The 14362-nt window shown below is 40.6% G+C and overlaps 1 protein-coding gene across 1 annotated transcript in view; it reads right to left on the bottom strand.

Annotated features, from left to right (window-relative positions):
• CLOCK (clock circadian regulator) overlaps positions 1-3689 on the bottom strand; it is a 152090-nt gene extending 148401 nt beyond the window's left edge. The window contains exons 1-2 of the mRNA XM_054728943.1: positions 3621-3689; positions 2620-2715 (exon numbers count right to left, since the gene is read on the bottom strand). The gene's annotated coding sequence lies outside the window, so the exon portion shown is untranslated. The remainder of the gene's footprint in view (positions 1-2619; positions 2716-3620) is intronic.
• Between the last annotated feature and the right edge of the window lie 10673 nt (positions 3690-14362).

Genomic DNA, 14362 nt, shown 5'->3' with positions numbered 1-14362 from the left:
GCCCTTCTCCTAAATTCCATCTACACCAAAGCTCATATCAGTGACCTCACTGCAAACTCTGCCAATGCACCCCAAATCAACTCCTCGCAAGTAAAAAGATGTGTATGTCCTAAGGTGTAAATCAGGCGTCCTCAAACTACAGCCCGCGGGCCACATGCGGGTGTTTTTGCCGTCCTCAAACTACAGCCCGCGGGCCACATGCGGGTGTTTTTGCGCAGTGTGCATAGGAATTTGTTCATAGTTTTTTTTTTAAACTCTAGTCCGGGCCTCCAACGGTCTGAGCGACAGTGAACTGGCCCCCTGTTTAAAAAGTTTGAGGACCCCTGGTGTAAATCATATGTGAAACTTTCTGACATACTCCAAATCATTTCCCTGTCCTGTGGGTAGTAGCATAGCCCACAGAAGAGACATAAATGGGCAGACCAATTATTAATCAAGACAATTCAAATTTGAAGTCTATATTTGAAAATGCACAATAAAAAATATATTAGAAGGGCCCTGGCCAGTGTGGCTCATTTGGTTGGAGCGTCCCATACACCGAAAGGTTTTGGGTTCAAATCCCAGTCAGGGCACACATACCTAGGTGTGGGTTTCAGAGAGGCAACCAATCCATGTTTCTCTCTCACATGGGATGTTTCTTTCTCTCCTTTTCTCCCTCCCCCCTCCCTCCTTCTAAAATCAATGAACATATCCCTGGGTGAGGATTAAAATATATATAAAAATATATATATATATATATATACACACACACACATATATATATATGGTTATATAACAGTGTAAACAGCAGTTATCTCTGGGGAGGGATGTGAGAAGTAGAACTGTGCAAAGAAGGTTTTCATTCATTATACAGGGGTGGGCAAAAGTACATCTACAGTTGTCCATATGGAAAATAATACAAAAACAAATGAATAATACAAGAGTAAACTGCGTTTCTCTTCCTCAATCATAAACCTACTTTTGCCCACCCATGTATTACACTATTGTTTTAATTTTTCAAGAGTATCAACTTATATAATATTAAAATTCTGAAATGTTAATTTTATTTTTTCAAAAAGATTAAATAGCTCTACATGGAATTCAAAAGAAAAAATAAATACCATTTTGGACTACTAGAGACCTACAGATCAAACAGAAATAACAATTATCCTATCCTATAAGATAAAGGGAATATTGGTAAAGAAACAGAAAAGCTCATAGCAACTGTCACCCACTATTCAACATTCATTACTTTGATTATACAATATTAGCCACCAGAGTGAGCTGAGTATCCTCCCCTCAAAATTATGTCCATTCTCTCTAACAACAAATCCTCTCTTCAAACTTAAGCTAATTTGAAAGGTTCGTCTGGCAGAGCTAAAAATAAAAAAACCCTTAATACAATGTTTACAACAGTAAGTCATAAAAATTTTGTTTTTTTGCACCACCAGAACACTGTCTCAGTTTTAGTTTTAGTTTTTATTAAGAATTACACACACACACACACAAATTTATATTTTACTGGGGCTCATGTCTTCTTTCCTTAAGATAAAAATGTTTCCCAAACTGAAAAGCAAACTACACTGGACAATCAGTTCTATTATTTTGAGTATTCATCTTTTCCAACTGTTTTGTCATGACAACTATTGAGTTAAAAAAAAATAAAAGTAAAATTTTATACAACTGTGACTCCTGAAAAGAGGGGGGACAAAAAACTAATCTGAAAACAGCATAATCCAGCCATAATGCCAAATGTAAATGTCATATATTTTAGCAAAGCAAAATGTGATTAAACATCTTTAAAAGTTAAATTTGTGACTTCAACATCTTAAAAACTAATGTATAAATAGCCAAACATATTCTAAACTTTTTCAATTTGGCTTATTTTCCTAAAAAAAAAAAATACTAAAAGCAGTCATATTTGAAAATGGCCAAAATCATCATAAATTAGGGAAGAGAGACAAAAGCAGACAAAAACCACCGAGGAAATTATTTTGGAGGACAGGATTTTTGTTTCGTCTGGTTTATGAACCCATAATATAGTCACAAATATTTTTAAAACAGTGTACATCTCATTGCTCATCCTCCCCTCATCAGGCTACTGCTCCTGCCTCTCCCCCATCGTTATTAGTTTTAAGTCCCTTCCCCAGAGTTCCTTTACGCTTAGGAAAGCAAGCACAGTGCATATGCATCTTCCACCCCGCCCTTAACACACCAAGTAGCGTATCATTCACCCTGTCCTACACCTTGTTGTGTTTACACACACACACACACACACACACTTTACAACATACTTTGGAAATCTTTCCATGTCGGTACACAGAAAGCTTCCTTATCCTTCCTTTCACAGCTAATCATGACCAGTTCCACCACAACTTTCACCATCTTTCTTCAGGCTAACTAACCTTCAATGGGGTTCCATTCAGTCAACAACTGAACGCCTGAGTTAGTAAGATTTTAAAACGAACCAGATTTGAGGTGTCCCAAAGGATAACTTTCAAAGAAAGCAACTCATTATCTAAACGATATCCTTTTTAGAATGTTTGTTTTTCAACCAGACGGAGGGAAAACATTCCACTATTTTTCTCCTCTGAACGCTTAAAACTACAAATTAGAAATGCAATCTTCAAGTGAAATTACCTTTTTTTTTGGGAGGGGGGCTGACTTGGGGTATCGGCGGGCGTAATAGTCAACAGTGACAGTAAAAGTTCCTTTATTTCTTGTGCTTTTCTTTTACTGTAAAAGAAGAATTTGATTGTTTAAAAAGCCTTATAGTCGCAAAACGCGGCAGACTCATCCCAAGAAACCACCACCTGATTCGATCCTTCACCTGCCCGGTCCGAGGCCTAGCCTCTTCCCTTTAGGGACGGACTCCCGACGGCGAAAACACCCCGGAATAACAGCCCCGCGGCGCCGCGGGTCGGAGATTTCACCGGGGCCGGGGCGCCCGACCCGCCGCAGGGACGCCCGCCGGCATCGCGGGCGGGACGCGCGGAGAGGCGCGGGGTCGGGGGAGGAAGACCCCGCGCCGCCTCGGGAGCCCTCGAACCCGTGCAGTCGCTCCGGGCCGGACGCCCGGCGACCGGCCGCTCCCCAGGGTCCGAGTCCGGAACCACGACCACTAACGGGACCGGCCCAAGGGCGGCGACACCGGCCGCTCGGACCGCGGCGCGCGGGTCGGGCGCCGGGAGGGCGGGGGTTCCTCCGGAGGAGCTGGCCGCCCCGGCGCCCCATTGGGCGCCGCTCCAAACGTGCCCAAGTTGTGACAGGAATAAAGTGGGTCACAAGGCCTAGCGGGTCCCCGGCAACAGCCCCGGCGGCACTGCGTCTCCGGCTTCCCCGGCGGCTCGGCCGCTGGAACCGGTCCCAGCCCCGCTGGGCGCACCCGCCACCCGGCCCCGCCGGGCACCCCAATCTCGCCCCTGCCCCGCAGGTAACCCCAGCTGCCCCGGAGGGCCCCGCAGACAGGGCGGGCCTCCGCCCCAACTCCCAGGAAAAAAAAAACACACACACACACACTCTGCCGCGACAGTCAAAACTTGAGCTGCAGCTCCCGCCTTCCTCTCCCGGGGCCGCCGCCCCCCAACCCCACACACACACACACACCGCGCCCCGCGCCCTCCCCTGCCCCGCGCCCTCACCGTGTGGCTGGCCGCGGCTCCGGCTTCTGCCCTCCCCCACCTGGGAGTCCGGCCGCGCGGACACGGAACCACCGACCCGGCAGCCTTCGGCACACTCCGCGGCTCCCGGCGCGGGCCGCACCTGGGGCTGTGAGTGGCGTCCCCAACCCACCCCCAATCTAGTCACCGCTACGGCCGCCCGCTCCTCCTCCCCCTCCCGGCCTTCCCCTCCTCCACCGGCACCGGGAGCGCGCATGCGCCGCCCAGGCCAGCCAGCCCGCGGACGTCAGGCCCCGGGCCCACCCGTTGGGGCGCCACTCACCGGGAGCGCGCACGCCTCGGCGGCCAGATTGCCTCCGCGCTCTCGCTCGCGGGGGTTTCCTTCTCCGAGCCGGGAGCCGCCAGCTGGGTCTGTGATTGCGCTCCCTCCCGGCGCATGCGTGGTCGGTGGCCCCCGCGGGCTCCGAGGGCCAGCGCTGGGCGTCCGCTCCTCCCCTCACTCTCGCTTTCCCCGGCGCGACTCGGGGCGCTGGCGACTGGCGCCGTTCGGCATCGCGGAGACGCGGAGGCGGGGGGATCCCGGGCTGCGGAGGAGACTCCCGGTCCCTTAGGGACGCTTGGGTGCGCGGTCCGCGACCGCCGCCGGGGACGGAGGAAAGCCGGGACCTTCCTGGCGCCCTGTTCCCTGCGCACCAGTTACTGGAAAGCCGGGGAGGGGCGGGGCCTGGTCGGTGGAGGGTGCGGCCGGTTGGGGAGCGTCACGTTAGGTCGCGGCGACTCTGGCTTCCACCCTGGATGCCGGGAGCGCGAAGGAGGAGAAAGGGCTTCCTGCCTGATGGAGGATCCGGAGGCCAAAGAGGGGACCCTCTCTCCCTTAAGACGGCAATTACTTTGCCAGGGCCAGGGAAGATTTATTTCCCCCTCCAGCGGCCTCACTCCTGGAGCTGGGAGAGGGGGGCTGAGGAGATTGCATGGACTTCTAAAGACACAGCCTTTCCCCCTCTCCTGGGGCAGCAAGTCTTGGGTCGCTTCTTCTTAGCGGGTGGGCCTGGGGAGATGGGACCGAAGCCCTTGGCTGGAGGGAGGCAAAAGAAGGTCAACACGCGTGCATTTGGAGTTTTTCACCTGGCCTTTAATCCTAACCCTCACCCTTGTTTTGCTTCTGTAACTTGTTTCCTAATCCCAGGTGGCCCAGCTGGCTCACTTCTACCTCTGTGCCTTTCTAAATAAACTTTTGCTTGTATTTGAGTCTTGGCTCTGAATTCTGTCTTAGCCATAACTCAAGTATGGAGATCTGTCACTGGTGATCATGAATCCTAACTGATACTGGTAGCAAAAAAGGAAGCACCCTACCTTATCAAGAGGGTTTAAATGCCTTTCCTAGGATGTGTGGAGTCTGGATTTTATCCTAGAGAAAGTGATCCCTCCTCATATTCTGCATCATCTTGAGCACATATCTTCAAAAATACCTTTGCCCTTTTTAATGGCTTCATCGTCCTCTTAGTCACCAGGATCAAATCATGTTCATCTTTTACTCCTTCCTCTCTCACTTTCTGTATTTAATCATTTACCAAGACCTGTTGATAATCCTCTTTTTTTTTTTTCTGCCAGTCCTCTGCTACTAATTGAACATTTCCCATGATTCAGTTCTCAACCATATCCTTTCTCCCCATATTCTCTCCAAGAATAAAACTGTCATGTTTGTAATAACTTTTCCAACTTCCAGATTCCACTTTTCCCTAAAACCAAAATCCTGCCTCATAGTCCCATAGATCCTAAATTTGTTCCCCCCCCCCCCAATAAATCCTTTCCTTAAACACAATTCATGTAATTAAAATATTCGGTTCATTCCTTCTTGTATGCCTTGTTATTATTTAAACTGAGCACTTAAAACTCCCTTCCCAGCTGATTACCCCAGATGATGTCTTCTTGATAGAGGCAATATAGCATATTGTGTGATGAGAAGCAAGTGGGACAGCTGATCAGGATTTATTGGATGCAAAATGGTGACAGATTAGGTGGAAGGAAACTACATAATGATAAAGGGAGCAATCCAACAGGAGGGTATACTCCTGCAAACATTTATGCATTCAACATAGGAGCACCTAAATATGTAAAGCAAATCTTGACATAAAAGGAGAGATTGAGAGTAATACAGTTATAGTAGGGGATTTTAACACTCCATTGACATCAATGGATAGATATTTTAGACAGAAAATCAATAAGGAGATAGTGGCTTTAAATGACACACTAGATCAAATGGATTTAATTGATATGTTCAGAGCATTTCACCCAAAGCAGCAGAATATACTTTCTTTTCAAGTGCCATGGAATGTTTTCTAGGATAGATTACATGTTAGGACACAAAACAAGTTCTCAATGCATTTAAGAAGACTGATAACATAACAAGCATCTTCTCTAACCACAATGCTATGAAACTTTATACCAATCACAAGAAGAAAACGGAAAAAAGGTCAAATAACAAGATACTAAGCAATGATGGATTAACAATGACATCAAGGAGATAGCCAAAATGAGGAGACAAAGAAACAACCCCCAAATGAAAGAACTAGAGAATTCTCCAGAAGAAGAGATAAATGAAGCAGAGATAAGAAATTTATCTGAAACAGAGTTCAGAGTAATGATGGTAAAGATGTTCAACAGCATGAAAAAAGATATAGTAACTATGAAAAACAGAACAGTCTGAGATTTTAAAAAAAAATGACATAACACAAATAAAGAACACATTGGGAAACCATGAACCAAACAACAAGAAAGCCCACTGCATGGAAGAACATATTTGCCAATGTTATCTTCGATAAGGGTTTAATCTCCAAAATTTACAGGGAACTCATACAACTTAACAAAAGGAAGATAATCCAATAAAAATGGGAAAAGGACCTAAATGGACACTTTTCGAAAGAGGACATACAGAAGGCCAAGAGACATATGAAAACATGCTCAAAGTCACTAATCATCCAAGAGATGCAAATCAAAACGACAATGAGGCACCATCTCACAACTGTCAGAATGGCTATCATCAATAAATCAACAAACGACAGTGCTGTAGAGGATGCAGAGAAAAAGGAACCCTCATGCACTGCTGTTGGGAATGCAGACTGGTGCAGCCACTGTAGAAAACATTATGGAGTTTCCTCAAAAAATTAAAAATGCAACTCCCTAATAATCCCACTTCTAGGAATATATCCCAAGAAATCAGAAACATCAACCAGAAAGGATATACGTACCCCTATGTTCATAGCAGCACAATTTACCATAGCTAAAATTTGGAAACAGCCTAACACCCATCAGCAGATGAGTGGATTAGAAAACTGTGGTACATCTACACAATGGAATACTATGCTGCTGTAAAAAAGAAGGAACTCTTACCATTTGGAAAAGCATGGATGGACCTGGAGAGCATTATGCTAAGTGAAATAAGCCAGTCGGAGAAAGATAAATATCACATGATCTCACTCATTTGTGGACTATAATGAGCATAAACTGATGAACAAAAATAGAGTCAGAGAAAAAAATATTTTAGAATATAATAGAAGTAATCCTGTTATTTGCAGATTTTTAATATTTCCTACATCTTTTGTGATACTATTTTAGTACAGTTTTGATAATATTATTATATTTAAAATCTTTTTTCTTGAAATATTAATGTTTGTTGCATGTAATATTACATTTAAATCTTTTTTCTTGAAATATTAATGCTTATTGTATGTAAATGGCTAATTATTTTGTATCTACAATCTGATAATAGATTTATTTGTATTGAAAAAAAAAATGACATCAAGGAAGACATCAAAAATACCCTGAACCCAATGATAATGAGAACACAACAACCCAAAATCTGTGGGACAGGGGAAAGCAGTCCTAAGAGTGAAATTCATAGCATTACAGGCCTATCTCAAGAAACAAGAAAAAGCTCAAATAAAAAATCTAATTTTAGACTTAAAGGAACTAGAAAAAGAATAGCTAACAAAGACCAGAGTGAGTCGAAGGAAGAAAATAATAAAGATCAGAGCAGAAATAAACAAAATAGAGCCTAAAAAGCAATACAAAAGATCATGACACCAAGAGCTGGTTCTTTGAAAAGGTAAGACTGACAAACCTTTAAACAGACTCATCAAGAAAAATGAAAAAGAACCCAAATAAGTAAAATCAGAAATGAGAGAAGAAAGAAATACAAAGTATTGTAAAAAAATGTTACAAATAACTATGCTAACAAATTGGACAATGTGGACAAAATGGATAAATTCCTAGAAACATACAATCTTCCAAAACTACATCAGGCAGAATCAGAGAATCTGAATAGACAGATTACAACTAGTGAAATTGAAGTAGTAATCAAAAAACTCCCAACAAACAAAAGCCCTGGACCAGATGGCTTTACAGGTTATTTTTACCAAACATTTTCAAACTGTTCCAAAAATTTCAAGAGGAGGGAAGACTCCCAAGCTCATTTTACTAGGCCAACATTATCCTAATTCCAAAACCAGATAAAGACACAAGAAAGAAAGAAAATTATAAGCCAGTATCCCTAATAAATATAGATGCTAAAATCCTCAACAAAATATTAGCAAACCAGCAATACATTAAAAAGATAATACACCATGATCAAGTGGGATTTATTCCAGGGATGGAAGGTTGGTACAATATCTACAAAACAATAAACTTGATACATTACATAAACAAAATGAAGAATAAAAACCATATGATCATATCAATAAATGCAGAAAAAGCATTTGATAAAATCCAACATCCATTTATGATAAAAACTCTAAGCCAAGCATGTCAAACTCAAAGGCTAACACGAGCCAAATAAACAAGGTTTAAGTTTATGTGGACCGCAAAAAAACAAAAGCTTCAATTTTCATAGAAACATAGGTTTATTTCTATAGAGACATGCTGAATACAAAGGGCTGAAATAAATGAGTAATTGTTACCATAAAATAATAGAACATTTTAATAAAAATTAATGTTTTCTTGAACATTAACTTACCAGACACTGAATAACTGCACAAATTAATAAGTGTAACACCAATAAACCTATTTTTCTTGTTATCCAAAAGTGAAATATTTCCTGTTGCGCACACCAAACAAGTCAGTCTAAGACTAATGACGTGGCAATCGGCTGCTAAAATACTCGCTGCTAGTATTAGTGGAGAGAAATGGTGCGCCTGCACATAACGCATGTAAGGGAAATGAATGCAACATGATTATAGTAATCAGTCATTAGCTAACATTGTAGTTTTTTATTAATAATTATGTATAACAGGATATTGTAAAAATTAAGTTAAGAAATTTTTATTAAAACGTTTCTTACATACCGTTATATTGGCTGGGCCCCAAAAATATCATTGTGGGCCGCATGCATACCACGGGCCAAAGTTTGACATGCTTGCTCTAAGCAAAGTGGGAATAGAGGGAACATATCTCAACAAAATAAAGGCCATTTGTGACAAACCCACAGCCAACATCATACTCAATGGGCAAAACTACAAGCATTCCACTTAAGATGGGGAACAAGACAGAGATGTCTGCTTTCATCACTCTTATTCAACATAGCACTGGAAGTCCTAGACACAGCAATCAGACAAGAAGAAGAAACAAAAAGTTAAAAAGGAAGAAGTAAAATTGTCATTAATTGCAAATGACATGATACTGTGTATGAGAATCCTAAAGATTCTACCAAAAAAACTACTAGAACTGATCAATGAATTCAGTAAAGTAGCTGGATACAAAATAAATATTCAGAAATTAGTTGAATTTTTATACAACAATAATAAACTATCAGAAAAGTAAACTAAAACAACAACCAATTCCATTAACAATTGCTTAAAAAAAGAATAAAATAACTAGGAAAAATTTTAACCAAACACATAAAAGACCTGTATTTGGAAAAGTATATGACACTGAATAAGGAAACTGAAGAAGATACAAATAAGTGGAAGCATATACTGTACTCATGGATAGGAAGAATTAACATCATTAAAATGTCCATACTACCCAAGGCAATTTACAGATTCAATGCAAGTTCTATCAAGAAACCAATGGCATATGTACAGAACTAGAACAAATATTCCAAAATTCAAAAAGATCTCAAATAGCAACAGCAATCTTGAAAAAAGAACAAAGTTGGAGGAATCACACTACCTGATATCAAACTATATTGCAAGGCCATAGTAATCAAAACAGCATGGCACTGGCTTAAAAACAGACATATAGATCAATGGAACAGAATAGAGGGCCCAGAAATAAACCCACACCTTAATAGTCAATTAATATTTGAGAAAGGCAGCAAAAACATAAAATGGGATAAAGATAGTCTATTCAATAAATACAAAGGTGTTGGGAAAATTAGACAGACACATGCAAATAAATGAAGCTAGACCACCTTCTTACACTGCACACCAGAATAAACTCAAAATGAATTAAAGGTTAGACTCGAAACCATAAAAATCCTAGAAGAAAACATAGGCAGTAAAATCTCGGACACTTCTTGAAGTAATATTTTTTCTGATATATCTCCTCAGACAAGAGAAACAAAAGAAAAAATAAACAAATGGGACTATATCAAACTAAAAATTTTTGGCATAGCAAAAAAACCCATCAACAAAATGAAAAGACAACAAACTGAATGGGAGAACATATTCACTGATACATCTGACGAGTGGTTAATATCCAAAATTTATGAAGAACTTATAAAACTCAATACCAAATAAACAATCTAATTAAAAAATGGGCAAAGGACCTGAATAGATACTTCTCCAAAGAGGACATACAGATTGCCAATAGACATATGAAAAGATAGGGAGCAGCAGACAATAAGGGGTGGGGGTGAAGGGGATTGAGCAAAAAATAAAAAAAAGAATTCATAGACATGGACAACAGTGTGGAGATTGTGGGGGATGAGGGAAAGGGGTGGGTGGAGGTGGAAGAGGGTATAGGGAGAATAAATGGTGATGGAAATAATAAATAAAATAAATCCCAGCCCCACCACTTACTAGTAATATCTACATGACTTTGAACAAGTTATTTCTGTTCTTCAGCTCCCTCATCTGTAAAATGAAGATAATAATGGTCCCATCTGATAGGATAATTGAGAGGAGATATAGTAGATAGATGACACATACAGGGGTGTGTATGTATGTGTGTGTGTGTAATTATACCCAGTACATAAGAAATCCCAAGTTAGTGTTGGCTATTATTAATGATGTTCCTTTTTGTATAATTCTTACATCTCTTTTGCTCAAATTTTCCTAGTTCCCTATGTCCTATCTGTCACAAAGTTCTTTCTGTACATTCATAGTACTTCTCTCGTCCATCCTTTCACTGACATTCACAATTTTACCACTACATATTAAGGAAAATGGAACATAGGAAGTTTAAGATATGCATATTAGGGAATATAAGGTTTCTTTTTAGAAAAACCTTCATGGTTTGCTCAATTACTCATATTCTTTCTAGATCCTGAGAAACTGGAGGGAACTGTAGGGAGAAACTGGTATCTCATCCACTGACAGATTTGCTAATATAACCTGCACCTACATAAACAGGAGGATAGAGACTGGAGAGAAACATCTGGTTAAGGTATAGGTTGAGTAAAGCAATGGACACTCCTATAATTTGGCATGGCAAGAATGTGTATGTTTCTCCTGAGTCCACTGATGCTGTGTAGAAAAGTGCTGTTCAGGTTTGACACCTAAGGGGGGAAGAAATTCTAGCAGCGAGAGGCTGGATATACTTCTGACAGTGGGAACTGAGAGAGACTGAAAGAGAGAAAGCTGCAGGCTGATCTCCCATGTCAAAGAACTGTGCAGTGGAGAGCCTGCCTCAGAGTTTCTAGAACTCTTGTGCCCATTAATGAGTGACCATTAAGATGCAACACGGATAGTACTTAACCAGCAGAGAAAAATGTATCCCTTTCTTCCCAATTTACCTTCCAGTCCCACCCCACACCAGAGAGAAAGGGCCTTGAAAAGAGAGGGAAATAATTGATTAAAAACAAACCGTACCTTCTGTCTTCAGAGTTCCCGAGTCACAGTTCAGTCAGAGAACACTTGCCTTGGAACTGAGATTGGATTTTAAACCAAACATACTTTTATTTTTTGTTAATCCTCACCCGAGGATATTTTTCCATTGATTTTTAGAGACAGTGGAAGGGAGAGAGGGAGACAGAGAGAGAGAAACATCGATGTGAGAGAGACACATTTATTGATTGCCTCCCACATGCATCCTGACCAGGGACAGGGATCAAGCCTGCAACCCAGGTATGTGCCCTTGACTGGAATCGAACCAGGGGCCCTTCAGTCTGCAGGCCAACGCTCTAACCACTGAGGCACACCGACTAAAGCAAACCAGACACACTTTTAATAACCAAGAGTGTGGAGGAAAAGATTAAAGAATATGTTCAAGATGTCTTTAAGGAATTTGCTACTCAATGCTGCTTAATCACCTAAGGATCTCATTAAAACAAAATTTCCAATTCAGTGAGTGTGGGATGGGGCCAGAGAATCTGCATCTCTAACAAGCTCCCTGGGGATGCTTCTGATGCCAGGACCACACTCTGACAAACAAGGCACTGTAAAGTAAGGAAGGGAGTTTCAAAAGAGCACAGTTGGCAGCAAGGAATAGAGAAAAAAAATATTAGGTTGGAACATATGAAATATCCATTTTTGTAGGTCGAAAACAGTTGAATATTGGCAACTAAAAAAAAAATCTTGTCCAGGTGGGGTGGTTCAGTGGTGGAGCGTCGACATATGAACCAGGAGGTCACAGTTCGATTCCTGGTCAGGGCACATGCCCTGGGTTTCAGGCTCAATCCCCAATAGGGGGTGTGCAAGAGGCAGAGATCAATGATTCTCTCTCATCATTGATGTTTCTACCTCTCCCTCTCCCTTCCTCTCTGAAATCAATACAAGCATTTTTTAAAATCTTTTGTTTGTATCCCATCAAATAAAAAATTCATAAAATGGGAAACACAATATTGGAATTAAGTAATGCCTCTACATTCTAACAAATATTTATGCCCTATTTAAATTAGTATAAATGAAGCATAAGGAAGTAGTACTGACCTGTGTATGCAGGCAGGAGTACTTGCCAGAAGTGTGTGTGTGTGTGTGTGTGTGCGCGCGCGCGCACTTTTAAAAATGGCTAGGGCTGGAATTACAGCCAGCCACCTTTAACAGGCTATATTTTTAGGATTTTTACAAATGTTAAAGTTTTCATGAACTGTGATTGTGGATAAAAACTTACTGCCACCTGCTGGATTTGAGTTAAGAGTTAAAAGGGAAATATGCATCTTTTTAATTCAGATATCTTAAATACAATTTATTAATATTTGCTCTGTTCATTTTTATTTTAAAAAGCAAATAGATATATACTTACTAGAAAAGGACTAAATTTAGGGGGACTTTCTCCATTTGATTTCAATTGAAGGGGAAAATAATATTCATATTTATATGCATTAGATGGCATTAAAGTTTCATTTTAAGTGTATGATTATATGGCTTTTCCTTTCATTTCCACAATGGTTTTATATTGAATAGAAATGTATCCATTTATTTGTTAAAGAGAACTTCAGGAATTGGATCAGTATAGGTAATCATTTATCTTATACAAGCGTGCAGAATGCTGAAATAAAGACCATCACGTGCAACTCACAACTTTCCTTCACAACTTCCCTTCATCCCAAGCTGTATATTTTCAAGAGCCCTTCTTTGCTATCTTAGAAGGGGTCTTCCTAATTCTTTCCAAAGTTAGACTATTTGGTGTTACCCTACCTGCTGAAATGAATTATAATTACTCAAATCTGTATTTAACTTTTCTTCCAGTTCATCATTCTGTGCAGCCTCTGTGATCCCTACATACCCCCAAGAGCAGCAGTGAGCCTTTTCTCAACTCCTTGTTAAACTGTCTCACTTCTCTCAAATCTATTTTTGTAATCTAATCATTTCAAGTTAGTCTAGATTCTCTCACAACTGTAATCAGAATGATGGGTCATCAAAATAAACAAAGTAAAAAAATAAAATCTGTTATTGAACTACTACATGCTGGATTTACCACCCTTTTCTCTAAAAATGGTGTTCATGCTCTGGCCAGTGTTCCTTAGTGGTTAGAGCATTGGTCCACACACTGAAGGGTCACAGGTTCAATTCCCAGTTAAGGGCATGTACCTCGGTTGCAGGTTCAATCCCTGGCCCTGTTTGGGGCCTGCGCAGAAGGCAACCAATTGATGTGTCTCTCTCACATCAATGTTTCTCTCTCTCTCTCTCTCTCTCTCTCTCTCTCTCTCTCTCTCTCTCTCTCTCTCTGTCTCTCTCTTCTCCCTACCTCCTTTCCACTATCTCTAAAAAATCAATGGGAAATATATCCTCAGGTGAGGATTAACAAAAATAATAAGTAAAAATAAATAAAAATGGTGTTCATTATTAAAACAAAATAAAACCTCCTGCAGACCTTCTGCAGTATCCTAATATTGTGTTTTCTGTTGATGATTTATTCTGGTATTACTATTAAAACATAGGTAAACTTCACAATATGTTTTTATCACTTCTGATTTAGAAACTTATAGTTCTAATGATTCTATAGTCTATTAATGACAGTATTTATTCATTTTCTAATTTAATAATAGAACTATTAAAACAGTAATAATAAGTGGATGTTTCTTATGTACTTTTTAGAATTGTTTACATTGCATTTTTAAATATATTTTTATTGATTTCAAAGAGGGAGAGGGAGAGATAGAAACA

This window comes from Eptesicus fuscus, chromosome 2, assembly GCF_027574615.1.
Source record: "Eptesicus fuscus isolate TK198812 chromosome 2, DD_ASM_mEF_20220401, whole genome shotgun sequence".
NCBI lineage: Eukaryota > Metazoa > Chordata > Mammalia > Chiroptera > Vespertilionidae > Eptesicus > Eptesicus fuscus.
The sequence above is the reverse complement of the archived record's forward strand: the minus strand, read 5'-3'. Positions and strand labels throughout refer to the sequence as shown.